At 44.6% G+C, this 15,778-nt stretch overlaps 1 protein-coding gene across 2 annotated transcripts in view; it reads left to right on the top strand.

Annotated features, from left to right (window-relative positions):
• PLPPR1 (phospholipid phosphatase related 1) overlaps positions 1-15,778 on the top strand; it is a 457,833-nt gene that overhangs the window by 192,327 nt on the left and 249,728 nt on the right. The window contains exon 1 of one of the 2 annotated variants that reach the window (XM_067742406.1): positions 2,405-2,793. The exons of the other annotated variant lie outside the window; for it this stretch is intronic. The gene's annotated coding sequence lies outside the window, so the exon portion shown is untranslated. Of the gene's footprint in view, positions 1-2,404; positions 2,794-15,778 lie in introns of those variants that run through there. 2 annotated transcript variants of the gene reach the window in all.

Here is a 15,778-nt window from a genome sequence, read left to right as displayed (position 1 = left end):
GAAAATTGGAAGGCATCTGGGTTTCATCTGTTTTATTTGTTTAAGCTTAGGAAAAAGGGGAAAAGATCGTAATAATGAAAATGTTAACAACCAAATTAATAAAAGTTACAGAGAGTTGCTATGCAATAGGCACTGTGATAAGTGTTTTATGTACATCATCTTATTTAGTGTCCCTGGTGCTTCCCCCACTCTCCACAAGCAGTAAAAATCGCTTCCTGAAGTGCAGTTCACCCTCTTATAGCGGCACCATAAAGGGATTCCACCTAATTTGCAATTCCAAATTTATAAAGTCTCCTTGACCTTGTTGGTGATGATAGTGTCCCTGGGCATCGAGGGGAGTGGCGTGCCTTTCCTCCTTACCCAAGGCTGGGCTCAGACAGAGGAGAGAGTGCTTCTTGGCCAGATAGCCCTGGACAGTTACCGTTGTTGGAGGAAGAGCCTCAGTACTGTCTTACTGACAGAGCCACAGAGTTGAGACCTGCACTCACCCCCACCCCACCTCTCTGTTCCAGGTCCACCACTTCTTGGATTCAGAGCCCTTGCTCATCTCAGGCTTACACAATGCCAGGGCAAGGAGAATGGCTTTCTGCCTCAAGGCCCTGCCTACACCAACACCCTGAAATTCCAGTGAATGCTATTCACTGTTCTGAAGGGAAAGTGGTAACAAGCTGATCTGTCTTGGATGCCTTCCAAGAAGCTTGGTGCCCAAGGGAAGGCCTGAGATAAAAACAGGCATGGAAGTAGGAGCCCCAAGAACTGTGAGTGCTTCACTCTAGGGACTCTGCTGTTTTTCAGAAGAACCTGATCTCCCCTACCTGGTAGACACTCAGACTCACTGTTCTTCAAGCAAAGAGATGCTGCAATTCTACTCCTTTCAAGGAGCTGTGGAGAGAAGGAACCAACCACTAACAGGGCACTTGCACTTTTTAAACCTTCCCCTTTCTCATCCTTATTTTCCTTCCTTTTTCTATGTCTTTTCTCCTAAACTTTGCTTTTGTTGGTGGTATTTAGACACACTGTTTTCTCTCCTCTGGGTGTGCTCTAGGGTTTTATCTAATTGTCCTGCTGTTCTAGTGTCACTTGGCATTATTATTGGGAAGATGAATGGGATAGGAGTCAGAGTTCAGCAGGAAGGCATCTGCTCGTCTGCAGTACATAGTGGAAATGCTCAGAGGTGAACTTTAATGAAAGCTTGGAAAAGATTTGCACAGAGTAGGCTGTCTTATATCCCACCAATGCTGGGGTGACCAAAAGGTAGTCCTTTTCTGGAGGGACCAAAACTGAACAAACAGGAGGTAATAATATCTTTACAGGGAGTTCCCTGCTTGGGATGGCTTTTCTTATGTAGGAGAGAAAATGGGGTGGGGGGGGGGGAAGACAGGGTGGTCAAACACGGAGGAGGTTGAAAACGGAAGCTCTTGAATGTGTCCTAACCACTAGCTTGTTTTTTGCTCATAGAACAATCTCACCAAAAAGAGTTTCCACTTCACTCGCAAAGCCTCTCACCCAGCAAAGCCTCTCAGGCAGCATCTCCCCTGGCCTCAGGTTACTGCGCCATCGCCATAGCGGGCTCAGGTTCTCTTACTGGACTTTCTTCGCCTTGACAGTTCTTTCACTTTACCAAGTAGCCAGAATCCCCACTTGCGAACGATTGCTTTGGCGCTTTGGCATTCGAGGCAAGGGGGACAATGGCTCTATTGTTCTTTTGGCCTTCTTGAATAGAGCAAATGTCTCTTCCATCTAACCCTGTCACCAAAGGAGACTGAGTCTGGAGCCCTCCAAGACTCACCTTCCTTCCACTTCCGCTTTGTTCTTGGAAGAGGGTTTCGTGGGCCCCTCCCCACCCTCGCCCCAGCAAACCTGTTTTGGGACCCGAGGAGACAGTTGCCTCTTTCTGCTCTTCACAGAGTGGAAGTTGGGAGAGGGAAAAAAGAAGCGCGGATCAGGAAACTGGTTTTAGTTCAGATTCGACCTGCTGCCTGTGGTTCCTCCTGGACTACTAGGGACACGCACCCGGGTGCCCCGCAGCGCAGAGGCCACAGAGCGGTCCACGGGAGCCCCGGCCAAGCACTAAAAATTCACGGAGAAGGAGAGCCAGGCGTTGCGAGGGCTCGGAGCTGAAACTGTCTCCAAGGATGGGTCGGGATCCCGCCACCGGCTTCCGGCACCGCGGGCGCCAGGGAGTCCCCACGCAGGGCGCACCTTTGCGGTTGGGTTTCCCAGCTGCCTTCCGGGAACCCCGCCGAGCCCCCTGCGGCTGCGGGGGGCAGAGCCTAGCTCGCCTCCAACCGAAGCTCTCCTCACCCTTCCTGCGCTCGGGAGTGAGCGCTCAGGGTCCCCCTCTGAGCATGCGCAGCCCGGCGCCCTCCCCCTCCTCTCTCGCGCCCCCTCCGCCCCCCTCGCCCGCCAGCCTTTTGCTCCTTCCTTTCATTAAACAAACAGGAGATCCTGAAACCTGGACCCTGTGCTAGCTGCAGCTCAAGGAGCAGGCGGAGGAGGAGGCAGAGAGCGGGATGGGCGCTGAGGGGGATCCGTGATCCCGCGCTCCCCGCCCCACGCGCGCGCGCGCACACACACACACTCTCTCGCTCTCACACACACACACACACACACACACACTCGCACAAACACACGCGTACACGCCCGCGCCGCGCGCTCGCCGGTTGGATCTCCCACGCAGGCGGAATGCAGCAGAGCCCGGGGAGCGGGTCTCCGACCGCTGCTTGAATGCACCTCGCTGCCGGGAGCCGGACGGCCCAGTAGGGCGCACGGGAGGAGGGTCCGCCGAGAGAGGTGAGTGGAGCGCCCGCAACCGCGGGCAGCTCCGGGACGCCGGGGCGGCCGGGTCAGGTTCCCCGCTGGAAGCTGCGGCGCAGGTGGCTCAAACCCAGCTTGCGGGCATTAAGGTGCAGATGAAGGCGGCGCAGGGGCGGTGCAGGGGAAGAGGGCGATCCCAGTAAGGGTCTTCTCCTGCGAGGTGTCAGATTGACCCAGCGGAAAGCTACACCCTCCCTGCACGTAAACTTTCCTCCCCTGTCATTTGGGAAACGTGGAGACAAAGGGGGCGTGGAAGCTCCCTCCGTCCCGTTCCACTCTCCTGGCTGCGTTACAGGCTGCGCCGGGAGCCGGCGTGCGGGCGGGGGCGCCCTGCAGGTGGCTGGGGCCAAGTCCTCCCGCCCGGGCGGGGGTAGGGATTTCTCAGCCCTGGCTGTAAGCGTGGCCTTTGATTTTCCCTCAGGCGTGGGCACCTGTCATCCTTTCCTCCTCCCCCACCCCGCAGCCTGGGCGCCTCGTAGTTTGGGGGGGGGGGCGGGTGTCGCCTGGAGAATTGGAGGGGCAGCCTCTGGCTTTCTCATTCAGCACCAGTGCCACGGGAGCCGGGGGGAGTCTCGGGCCAGTGCGGGGATGAGTGATGAGTTACTAAAAGGCTTTGCCATAATCACCTTCTGGAAACGCTGGGCGCCGGGTTCTCTCCTCCCTCGGGAAGGTGCTGTCTTCACGCACACCTAGGTGGCAGCCTTGGGAGCTGGGCTGGGCTGCTGTGGCGTGGCTGGGGCTTTATTTTTGCCCCGGGGTTTTATGACACAAACATGTGGAATATGTGGAGGATTCTGGGTTATTTTTCTTTGTGGGGATACCGTATTCCCTTTTAACCTCTTTCGTGGGAGAGATTCTCTGCAGCCTGGTATCTAGTTGGTGGACAGGCACCGTTCTGAATCTCTCTTCGGTCCCAGGGAAGAGGTCCCGAGAAAAGGATTCCCTAAAATGCCAGTTGCATTGGGGTGGGGTCTCAGAGTGCGGAGCGCCTGCTGGCACCTGGGAACCGCCTCAAATCTAATGGTCCTTTGAAACAGCAGAGCCTGGTCAGTGTGTGAGGAGTCCAGGACTGGGACAAAGGGGATTGGAAGAGGGCCAGATGATGGCTGTTGAGGAGAGGAGCCACTAGAGGCCAATTGAGGCGAGAAGAGGTCGAGCGGGAAGCAAGGTACCCTTGCAACCTTCACTGAATTCCTCTACCCCTTCTCTTACTTCTCCTGTGTTTGGTGGCTTTTATTCATCGGGTGGGACTCTAATTTGGAGATTTCTGGAACGTCACATCTGGAGAATAGAAGGCTTGGCTATTCCTGAGCTAACCTTGAGCAAATTAGTTCTGTAAGTCTAGGAAATACCATGTTCAATTCTGTTTTGGCGTTTTATTCACACCTGGAAGGTGGGGTAGGCAGACAGGTATATTTGGGGGGTGGGTGGGTTCTGTACCTTAGGAGGCTTGAATTTGTAAGAGACGTGTGTGTGGGGAGCCTGGAAGCCAAGTTGATGCTGACAGAAGGAAACACTAGAAGCTCAGATCCAGTACTTGTGACTATGGGTTGCCAGAGAGTATTCTCTTCACTTTAAGATGACTTGCAGAGTCTGGGGACCTTTTTTAATTTTAAACATTTTGTAACTTCTTTTAAGTGGGAGAAAGCATGATATACATGAGGTTAATTAAGAAAGTTCACTTATGAGAGAGACCTTGACTCGTAAGTCAACATTGCCAAAGGTGAAGAAGTTATTGAGAAAAGAAAAAAAAAAAAAAGAGGGGAATTGGAAAGGGTTGCATATTATTAAAACAGCTTCACTTTTAAAAATTTTAAAAAGCATTCAGTAAGATGGAAATCTGAAGTTTTTTTTTTCTTTTTTCAAACAACTGGTGAAGTAAAGACCTTTCCAGAAATATTTTCAAGTTGAAATTGGCCTAGTGGGGGTTTAAATATAATTGTCAGCATATGTCCCTTTTTATTGCATGGTGAATATTCACATCATTTTCAATGCAAATCTTGGCAAGAAAAGATTAAGATTTTTTTTTTTTGCTTTTTACTAGAGCTCTATTTTCTTTCTTTATGATGTATTTCCTCTTCCTACATCTGCAAGTTCAATTCATTTTGATTATATTCAGAGTCTATTTTCAAGTTTTTATTGACCACCTATCCCATATTTAGCATTGAAGTTCATATAATAATGTATAACATCGGTCTGGCCCCTAAAGTGATTATAATCTAGATGTCAATATAGAATTAACACATATGAAATAACTAGAGAGTAAGATAGGTTTGTACTGTCCTGTGAGCTCTTAACATGCATGGCATATACTCCATTCTCCCTCCTGGCCTTTTCTCAACATTCAGAAAACACACATCAGCACTTACTATGTGCTGGAGTCTGGAGAAAGAAAAACACGAGGAAGTAAAAAATAGTCCGCGCTTTCAAGGATGAGGAAACAGGTATTTAGCTAACTATGATGCAATCTGATTAACTGTTATAGTTGTAGGGTAAATCAAGTGCAAATAGTAGGCATGCAAGTGATTTTTTTTCTTCCCCTATGGGATTTGACCAGACGGTCTTTGAGATATTTTTGAAAAATGAATAGTTTTTACCAGGTAGGGAAGGATAGAAAGGACATTCCAACAGAGGAAACGTGAGTGTGCCTAATGAGTTAGGGTAACTATGAGCCGTCCCATGTGGCTAGAGCACAGGGTACTAGAGTGTGGATACAGAAATGAACAGCAGCTAGGTGACACTAATTAACAACAAATGCTGTGGAGTGTTTGGATAGGGATATGCCCAAGATGCTATGGAAACACAAAGGGAGGGCATCCACCTAAAGGAGATTAAGAAGATCAAGAAGGTTTCTTAGGGTGGTTGAGGTGACCTAAGTCTTGAAAGACAAGAAGAGAAGGGCTTTCCAGGCAGAAAAAAAGCTATCTGAGAACTGGAAGTTGTTCTGTATGGCTGAAGTGAGAGATGTGAGTTCTTAGCTCTGTGGAGTAGCAAACCATCAGGCCAGAGAAATAAGCAGAGATCAACTGTGAATGGAAATATCCCAAGCAAAGGAGCTTCAGTTTTATCTGAAAGGCTGGGAAAGAGTTTGCAGGTTGGGAGAGTTTGAGACATAATCAGATTTGCATCAGAGAAAGATAGCTGTGACCACAGTGTGGAGGATGGATTGGAGGCGGTGAGACTGGAGGCAAGGAGCTTATTGTGGAAATACAGGCGTGAAGTGATGAGGATGGTGGCAGTGGGGGTGGAGAGGAGAAGATATGTCCGGGAAACAAGTGAGAAAGTCAACCTTGCTAATCTAAGAGGCCTCCTCTGTGTGTTCCCATACTACCCTCTGCTTTTCTAGAATTCACTTGCGTAGCTCTCTTTCCTGTGTTTGGAAGGAAAGACATTCACAGCTGCATCTCCAGCATTCATTACAGGCTTGGTACAGAATAGGGACTCAATAAATATTTGTGGAATGAATGATTAAATTAATGAACGAGGAAACCCAGTCATGAAGCAATGATTCCTGCATTAGAACAGTAGAAGCTAAATCATGGCTTCCATTTCTCCAAGGTGATCAGCACTTGGGAGATCAGTGACAAAATGACCCAGGAAAACTGCCTTTATGAAAAACTGTCCTGTGAAGTGCCAATAAGAAAGCAACCTTGTGACATCACATTTTTTATATCTAAACATTATATTATTGGCTCATCTTGGTAGCAACAGCATTTAGCACAGTTCCTGATTCATAGTAAGCTGGAAGTAAATGTGAATTCTCTTTTTCTCCCCCTTTACTTGTCAGAATGTCCTGATTTTATGTGCTTTGCTCAAACTTTTAAGATAATCTGGGACCCGGGAGTTTGGAAGCCACAGTGTCTCATTTAAAGAGCTCGTAGCATCTTGGCATCCTGGGATAAGGGCCAGACCACCCGTGTTCCCATCTTCAAACACACAGCCCTAGGAACTGGGTCCCTTACTGAGCCAAACCTGAGTGTATTGAGTTCCAATCTTCTTTTTTTTTTTTTTTGTCAGTGCAAAAAATAAATTTTTTGTTGTTTCTTAATTTTTTTGGAAGTGGAAAATCTTAAATGTACAGCTTCAGCTTGTTGAGTTGCCATCTTAAAATCCCAATAAGAGATTTCAGAATGGATAAAACGTGAGAATTTGTTTCAGGTTGACTCCAGGGGTGAAAGAGGGGTACCAAAAATAGCACTTTGGGTTTGAACTTTGGTAGCTGGATGAAGGGTGGCAGAGGAATGAGGAGAGAGGTTAGCTCAGAAAAGTGAAAGGCTCAATGCTGTTTTGTGGGGAACTGATTTTGGGGTAACACTGGAACATCCTGGAAAGCACATAGTACAGATTCCAGCATGATTTACTGATTTCACAGTAAATACCAACTACTGTTTTGATTAAGGGAGAGGATGGGGAGCAGGGGACCATAGAGCCAAAGACTAAGTCTCAGCATTTAGCAAAATATAGGGGTTAAGGAGAGAAACAGGTACCGTAGGATACTCAGGCAATATGGGAAGGAACTGGAGTGGAAGTAAAGGCCTCAGAGAATCACGAGAAGGAGTGGTCAGACTTCACAGAAGCAATCCTACCTATGTGCCAGGCCTTGTGTGAGTGCCTACATGTGGAATCTCATTTAATCCCCACACCACCTGCAGTTCTCTTCTCCATTTGACAGCCAAGGCAGCCCAGACAGAGAGATTCCAATAGCTTGTCCAAAATTACCAGACCGGGAAGTGGCAGAACCAGGTCACCAAGCCCATTTTAATAATCCTACAAACTCCTTCTCCACATCCAAGGTATAAATTACCAGGATGATTTTAAGCGCAGAGAGGTTGAAAAGATTGAAAGTAGGGAACTGGAAAAAAAAAAGGCAATGAAATGGAGTTTCCTGGTGACCATCGAGAAAGCAGTTTTAGTACAGCACATGCTCAGAAGCCGTATCTCAGGGAATTCAGTGGGGAACGGGAGGTACGAAGATCCAGGCAAGATGTACCTGTCAGTCATTTATGAAGTCGGGTGGGGGAAGGAGTTAGGATACCATAGGGGGAAGGAACAGCGAGCCTCAAATGCAGTTTTTATCAATGGGGAGCAGATGGGTAGAGCTGGTGTCTGAGGAGAAAACGTGTGGGAAATGAGAGCAGGAGAGAAGAGATGGAGGAGAAAGGATGCCTCTCTCCAAGAGCATGGAAAGATGGATTCATGCTCTTCTCCCCCAGAACTAAATGACGGAGGTGCTTACCAAAGCACAGAGAGTTCAGATCTTTGAGAGTCCTGGAAACATAAGGAGCCTCTGAGTGCCGCACGCTAAGGTGTCACTGGGACGTGTAGATGATGAACCTTGTTTATGTAGCACAGTGGCCAAGGGTGCAGACTCTGGGGCTAGGTAGGTTCTATTTGAATTTTGGCTCTGCTGCTTATCAACTATGCAACTTTGGGCACACAGTTTACTTCTCTGTGCCTCAAATTACTCTTGCTCTTAAGACGGAGATAACCATCTTAACACATCACATAGAATTGTGGGGATTATATGAGTTAACATTTGTAAATCTTGGCACAGAGTAAGTGCTCAATAAATGGTAGGTATTATGTGTGACAACAGTCAGGTTAAAAATAAAATTTTGACTTTATTTTCAGGACTCTAGAGATTGTGTGCCTCAGTGTTTGTTTAAAAAATTATTTTGGTTGGTTAATAAATAGCTGGCTCTAATCCTGTTTTCCTAAGTGCAGGAATTAAATCAACCGACACAAACATGGCAGGGGCAGACCAACTCCACCGTCATAAGCCTAGGTGTGTCTGCCTATAACATTTGCCTAGTTGCCTCCTCCTTGTGCCTGTCTGGGAAGATGAAAGTTTGCTTGCCTTAGGCTGGTCCTCTCATTCTTCAGCCTCAGTTCATCACACAACAGGTGCTTAGCTGTTTAGCAAGTTGTTTTCAGGGAAGTGACTACATGTATTAATTACAGCACTGCTTTGGTACTGGGGGATGTAAACTCTAAATATCTCAAATGTGAGGTTTGCATCATTCTTTGGGAGTTAAAAGTCTTTCTCCTTCTTAGAAAAGTTTGTACTGTGTTCTAAAATAGAATCCCCAGTGGATATGGAAGCCCCATCATCTAGCTAGTTGGCAACAGGTCAGTGACTAGAGCTTAGGTTTGAACATAACCCAGTGCTTTTTGCATTACACTCTGCCAAATACTTTTATTATTGCTCTGTAATCAAAGACTGATTTTTGTGTGCTTGTTTCATCCATCCTATTTATGTTTCAGCCAGATTAAATTTATTACATTTCCCCAACTGAGATTTTTCTTTCTCACCTTTTGGTCTTTGGCCATGCTATTCTCTCTTTCTGGAATTTCCTCCTTGCCTTCCCCTGCCTAACTCCTTTGGTCCTTTAGGTCAAAGTCACTTCCTAGGGAACGTAGTCCTGACCTTTGGGCAGTAAGTAGGGTTGGCTTCCCTTTCTATGTATTTCTATTGTCCTCAACTTTGTATTTTCAGCACCTTTCATAGTGCTTGTCACATAGCAATTGATTGGATTGATTGTAATTCATTTTTGGATTGAATGACTGACAGTGAATGAATCTTGTCCTCTCGAGTCATTGCTGATGCCCCAGTCATGCAGCTTCACGTTATAGAAAATCATAGAATTTTCAAGTTCAGAAGTTCACTGGAAATTTTTTAATCAGACTTTTAAGTGAAACAAGATGAGGAGACTGAGAACCAGAGAGGTTCAGTGACTCGCCTGAGCTAAGTAGTGTGAGAACCAAGACCAGAACCCCAGCTCCTGATTTCAGATGCAGCGTCTACCCAGGGCCTAGATCAGGGTGAGCTGAGGGAGGCAGAGTCATGTAATTGCAGGGTTGGTTTCCGTCTTTATTTAAAATTTTGAGGTTTTATTCATCATGGATTTTTTGCATTAATTTAAATTTCTTAAATATTGCATTAAAATATTGTTTATCTTGATGACTGAGTTTTTGGTCACCCCTTTAAATTTTGTGCCCAATGTAAGTACCTTTCTGGCCTCACCTTAGTCCTGGCTCCGTTATTTCCACTTCCTAGCCTTCATCATTGGTGTAAGAATGCAGTTACACTGTGGAAGGCAAGGGCCCTAACTGAAAATATCAAAGGAAACAACATTTAACATGGTGGTATGAGCTGTTAATAAATGTTTCATGACCTGGCTGATCTGCTAATTAGTAAATGTTACATTCACAACATAAAAGCAAGACCAAAAGGAAAAAATAAAAGTTGAAAAAAGCTCTTGAAAGAAGCTCTGTCATCTATCTGTCTGTCTATCTATCTATCTATCTATCTATCTATCTATCTATCTATCTGTCTGTCTACCTCAGGACCAAGGGACAATGTAGAGATTGTCTTCATTTATAAGTTTACGTATGTGGTTGTTTATATATGTCTATATTTTTGATTTTTTTGAAGACACAAAATGGAAAAAGGAGAAAATTATTCTACTCATCAACTTGGTGGGTCTTGGCTTGTGGCACTGCTGTCCTATTTTGAAGATTTGAAGTCAGACGGTAAAAAAAATTGGCCATTTCTGCCCCAAAACTAAGAAAGGAAGGAAAAGAAACATTAATGGAAAGGAGAAAAAGAGATAAAGAGAGGAAATTTTGAGGGAATATCTACTAAGTACCATCCAAGGCACTGCTCTCAAGTCTGGAATGGGCTTTACATATATTACTTCATTAATTTCTACAGCATGCTAGAAGAGGTGTTCATCTTTCCGTTTGACAGCTGAGCAAAGCAAGTCTCAGAAAGGTGAGTTAGTTTACCCAAGCTCTCAGAGCTGGAGCTGGATTCAAACCCAGGTCTGAGTTCAAAGGCTGTGCTCATCCCACTTCATCCTTCTGCTTCTCCAAGGCTTGGGATGACAGATCACCTTGTCACCTCCTGCCATCACGGAAGCCTTAGGTGCAGGGCTTCAGCGGCTTGTCTGGGTTTGCTGAATGGAAAATCAGCAGTTAGCTCCCATTCCTGCTATTATTTCCTCTTTGTATGGTACATTTATCTTTTCCTATTCATCAATAACAACAGAAAGCAGAGGTGTATACGCATAGGAAATAAATACCCCTCTTTGTGTGAATATCATAAATTTTTACCTGACATGAAAGCACATATTTTATATTACCTTCATTATGTTAGAGAAGGCGTTTTCTTTGGGTATTATGGCATCAAGTGCTCCAGAAATGCTCACAGACACAGACTGATGAAAAGGTGATCATAATTGCTGGAGCAAATCTGTCATGATGAGGGGTAGTGTATTTGCACAGCTGACAGGGTTTCGGGGTTTTTTTTTAAATAAATTTATTTATTTATTATTTTTTGCTGCATTGGGTCTTCGTTGCTGCACGTGGGCTTTCTCTAGTTGCAGCGAGTGGGGCTACTCTTTGTTGCGGTGCGTGGGCTTCTCATTGCGGTGCTTCCCTTCAGTAGTTGTGGCTTGCAGGCCCAGTAGTCCTGGCTCGTGGGCTGTAGAGTGCAGGCTCAGTAGTTGTGGCGCAGGGGCATAGTTGCTCCGCCGCGTGTGGGATCTTCCCGGACCCGGGCTCGAACCCATGTCCCCTGTGTTGGCAGGCGGATTCTTAACCACTGCGCCACCAGGGAAGCCCTGGGGTGCTTTTTTTATTGACGTTTCTGTTGAGTAGCATGGAGCCCTGACCCCCACGCCGAACATGTTAAATTCAATGAAATCAGCAGTCAAGTGGAATCAGATATAATTAACAAGAAATAAAATCTGGTTGAGAGTAATGCTGTTCAGCTCAGAGCTCTACAAGCTGAGCATGCTTTATCATTATTCCCATCTCCCAGTCTTTGCTAGCAGTCGCTTCCAGGCAAACCCACACACTCAAAAGCCCTAATAATCAGCCCACAGCCTTCTCTCCTGGGGGTCACAGGAACTGAAAAAAAATGTAAGATCTTTTCATTCACACTTGTATTAACTGGAAAAAAACATTATCTGTCTTTTTTTCCCCTCATTGTAAATGTAAGGCAATATCTCTAGGTTTGAGAAAATCTTTTGGGTTTAGTGTTTTACATGGGCTGACTTGTAACATGTGACACAATTCCTAGCTGGGCTAGTTTGGAGCAATTAGAGTATTTTAGGAATCAAAGAACCAAACCAATTATAATTGTACTGCAGTGTTATACAAAATGCAGATATAATGAAGTGCATGGTGTAGAAAGTAAAAATCAGTCATATTTCTGCCCCAGCCTCTTCCCCAGAAAACCACTGTCAGTTGTTTAATGTATGTTCCTCCATTCTTGGTCCGTTAACATTTACATATGCTATTCTTTTTTCTTTAAAGGTGGGGTTATACTTTACATATTATTTTATCATTTACTTTTAGTTACAATTTCAAATGAAAACAGTTTCTTTAGATTAATAAGCATTTGGTAAATATTACTGTTGTATGAATAGGATGAATGCTGCTTTCCATCCTAAAATAGAGCTCAGCTGACATATCCTAGGGTCCTTTGGCCATCTGTCCTCATATATATTTTGTAGATACAGTCAATGAGGAATTTTCTGAGCTTTTTCTAGGAGCCACCAACTATACCATGTGCTTTTCTGGAGCTCACCATCTATCTAGCAAGAAATAAAATAATGAGGGGACTTAATTTGAACTTAATAAACGGCAACAGCTGTAAATTCTCCTTGATTCACGGAATTGCTGGAAGGGCTAGTCTATTTCAATTGTTTTTATTTTTCTAGATGAGAAAATTGAGGTCCATCGAGGTTAAGTGACTTGTCCAAGGTCCCATAGCTGGTGATTGGAGAGGCTGGGAGGACAGGCTGGTTTCCAACCTATTAAGCCAGTGCTGATTCCATCACACATGACTACAAAACAGCCCTCACATCCAGAAGAGGGAACAAGGGAAATCACTTCACACACACTAGCTTGACCAGTGACTCTCTAGCAAATTGAAACTCATGCTTTATGTAAATATGGTCACCCTCAAGCTGCTGCGGGTACTGCCTCCCCACCCTTATCCTCCATGCCTGTCTAACCCCTGCCTGAGCTCCATCTTTGCCTCCTGCATGGCCTGATAATCTCCCATTTCAGTAACACTTTGAAGTTAGGCAACAATCTGACCATGTTGAGATGGGATGGTGGCCACATTACCTAAAGAGAGTGTTCTTCTATAGACATATTAGCAGAGATTTAATTTTCAGTTTTGCTTCTTGCCATCTTGAACTTTAAGGAATGAGTTCCAAAATAAGTGCATTTTACCTTCCAAGTTTAATCAAGGCATGAACTCTTCCTTATATTAACTGATGATTTTTCTCCATGATGGGGGCATGAATACTCTAATTATCCTTCACTGCTATGGTGGCAGGGTCACGTGGTGGGTTAACAGCTTGGACTATGGGGTCAGATGGACCTGGGTTCTAATTCCAGCTCTGCCATTCACTTAAATTGTGATGTCAGGCCAATCCCTTGGTCTCTCTTAAGTCTCAGATCTCTCATCTGTGAAATGGAGATAGTAAAAGTGCTCCGGCCCCAAAAGAGATTTTGTAAGGAATATATGAATTACTTGCTTTAACGTAGAGTTTAGGACATAATAAGGACTAAAGAAATTGTAGCTACTATTATTCATTATTTATGATACACAAGATGTATAACAGATATAGCCTTCAGAACCACTTAGATGTCAAGCTTTACTGGGTTGTCACATTTTCTTTCATAACACTCTAACCTTCTTTTTAAACAATAAGACTTAAACCAAACATCTGAAATATGACTCATTATGCCGGTAACTCCCAAACTTTGTCAAGTCTTTGTCATAATATCACCTTCAGAGGTGAACCATGGAATTCTGGAGAATAGCAAGAGGTGGGAAAACGGAGGGGTTTGGTCACATTGAAGCCCTGCTTTAAATAATAAGTGTTAGCCCTCTTTCTTTGCATTATTCTACTTTCATGGAAATGCTTGGGAATTGATGAAAATGTGTGCCTTTTTGAAACATGAAGACAGCATTATTAATCACTCCTAGTTAAATACATGCTTTAAGTCTCACTTTCCTCAGCAGTGCTGGTAGATTATCTAGATGTAGACATATATGTATGCTTGCATAGACTCATAGAACCTGAAGTGTGGATGGCAAGAATCCAGTCACTCACTCAGTGCTGGAGTCTCCCCTTTCACACCATATAACAAGAAGCTGTCCAGCCTCTCCTTTTCAGCACCAGGGCCCCATTCCTTCCTCTTGTTGGTGACCATAATAGATGTACCCAAGATAGAAGCTGATTGGATCTGAGCTGTGGTTGGCCAGGATCATGAGAGCTGAGGCAGAGAAGGTAACCTTGGTGCGTATCAAGCACTCAGATGTACATTCATCTCAGGACCTTTGCACCAGCTGTTAGCTCAGTCTGGAATGCCTGCTTTGCAAATATCTACATATCTCTCTTTCTCTCTACTTCATACACCTGCTCACATGTCATCACATAAGCCTTCCCTGGTCGCTTTGTCTAAAATACCCAGCCCATTCATCTTTAACTCTTTATTCTGCTTTAAATTTCTTCATTAGTATTGATTACCACCGTGCTGGGTTTTAACCACCTTGCTTTTTAGTATATGTTTACTTGTTTCTCTGTTTGTAGTCTGTCTCCTACTAGAATGGAAGTATCACAAGATGAGGGATTCTGCATGTTTTGTCCATTTTTATATCCCCAAGACTTAGAAGAGTGCCTGTCACACTCTATAAAGTTAATTCAAATTTACTGAATAAATGAATTAAAATGTAAAGAATAATTAGCACCTTGAGGGTAGATCTAAGAAACCAGTAGAAATCAAGTCCAAACCAAGTCCAAAAGACAGGAGAGTGAGAAAACATCTAAAAATGTGAGATAGTTCCAGAGACCCAGAGCTGGGCAGATCTGGGAATGTACGCTGGGAAACGAGGCCCAAGGTAGGGAGTGGTCGAAGAGGATTGCTCTGAATGAGGCAGAGGTGTCTCAGTTGCAACCACTGGCTCTCAGACACAGGGGGCTCTGGTGGGCGGGGCACATGCCATTGAGCTTACTTCTGCAGGAAAGAGATCATTTCATTGCAGACAACTTGAAACATTAAACAGATTGAGTTAAATTCTGCCTCCCTTTAGCTATGTGGGGCCAGTTGGCCAGGCTAAGGGGTACAGCTCATGTGGAAGAAGACGAAATTAAGTGATGCCCAAGAAATCTAGCTTCATTTTATATAGAGACTCGTTTGTATAGCGCTACAACAAAATGAGCAGATTGGACGCAGACTGTGTACTTATAAGGAAAATAAGATTGGAAAACTAAAAGTATTTAGCATATGCACCTTCTTACCTCTATATGTGACCCACTACTGAAGCAATGTACATTTGTATAGGAAATCTTGTTATCTTGGGATCTTTAAATGTGAAGTTACTTCTCATTACTAGGTTCGGTTCTGAGTACAATGCTGACAAGTGTTCTGTGTGGTTTGTTGCATTTGTGTGATCTGGGGCACAGCAGCCAGAGGCAGCTCTGTGGAGGACAGGATTGCCCTGAAGTTGTCCCGGAGTTTCTCCTGGAGAAGCTGTAAAAGGTGTGGCGGTATTGCCTGAACACCCAAGGCCAGGTCTTGATCTCTGTGGATTTCCTTGGAGAACAATTATTGGATTTTTTATAGTTCTTTTGCTTTGAGCAGAAGTTTTCACTCAGGTAATTTCACTCAGGTAAATATCAACTGTGTAGAAGAAACTTACCAAAACTAATTGAAAGGAAATGTAAAATTCTTGGAAAGTTTAACTAGGTAAAAGAGAGTATGCCAGTTAAAGGATGTCGTTCTGTGAGTCTTCAGGACAAGCCAGCCTTGAGGCAAGTGATAAAAACCTAAACTCTGTACCTTTATACATGGAGAAAATAGAATTTATAGGAAAAGAACTGAAAGAAGAGAAATCTAAACATTCAGAACTGAGTGAACTGATTGGTATTACAAG

Source organism: Pseudorca crassidens, chromosome 7 (assembly GCF_039906515.1).
Source record: "Pseudorca crassidens isolate mPseCra1 chromosome 7, mPseCra1.hap1, whole genome shotgun sequence".
NCBI classification, from domain to species: Eukaryota; Metazoa; Chordata; class Mammalia; order Artiodactyla; family Delphinidae; genus Pseudorca; species Pseudorca crassidens.
The sequence above is the reverse complement of the archived record's forward strand: the minus strand, read 5'-3'. Positions and strand labels throughout refer to the sequence as shown.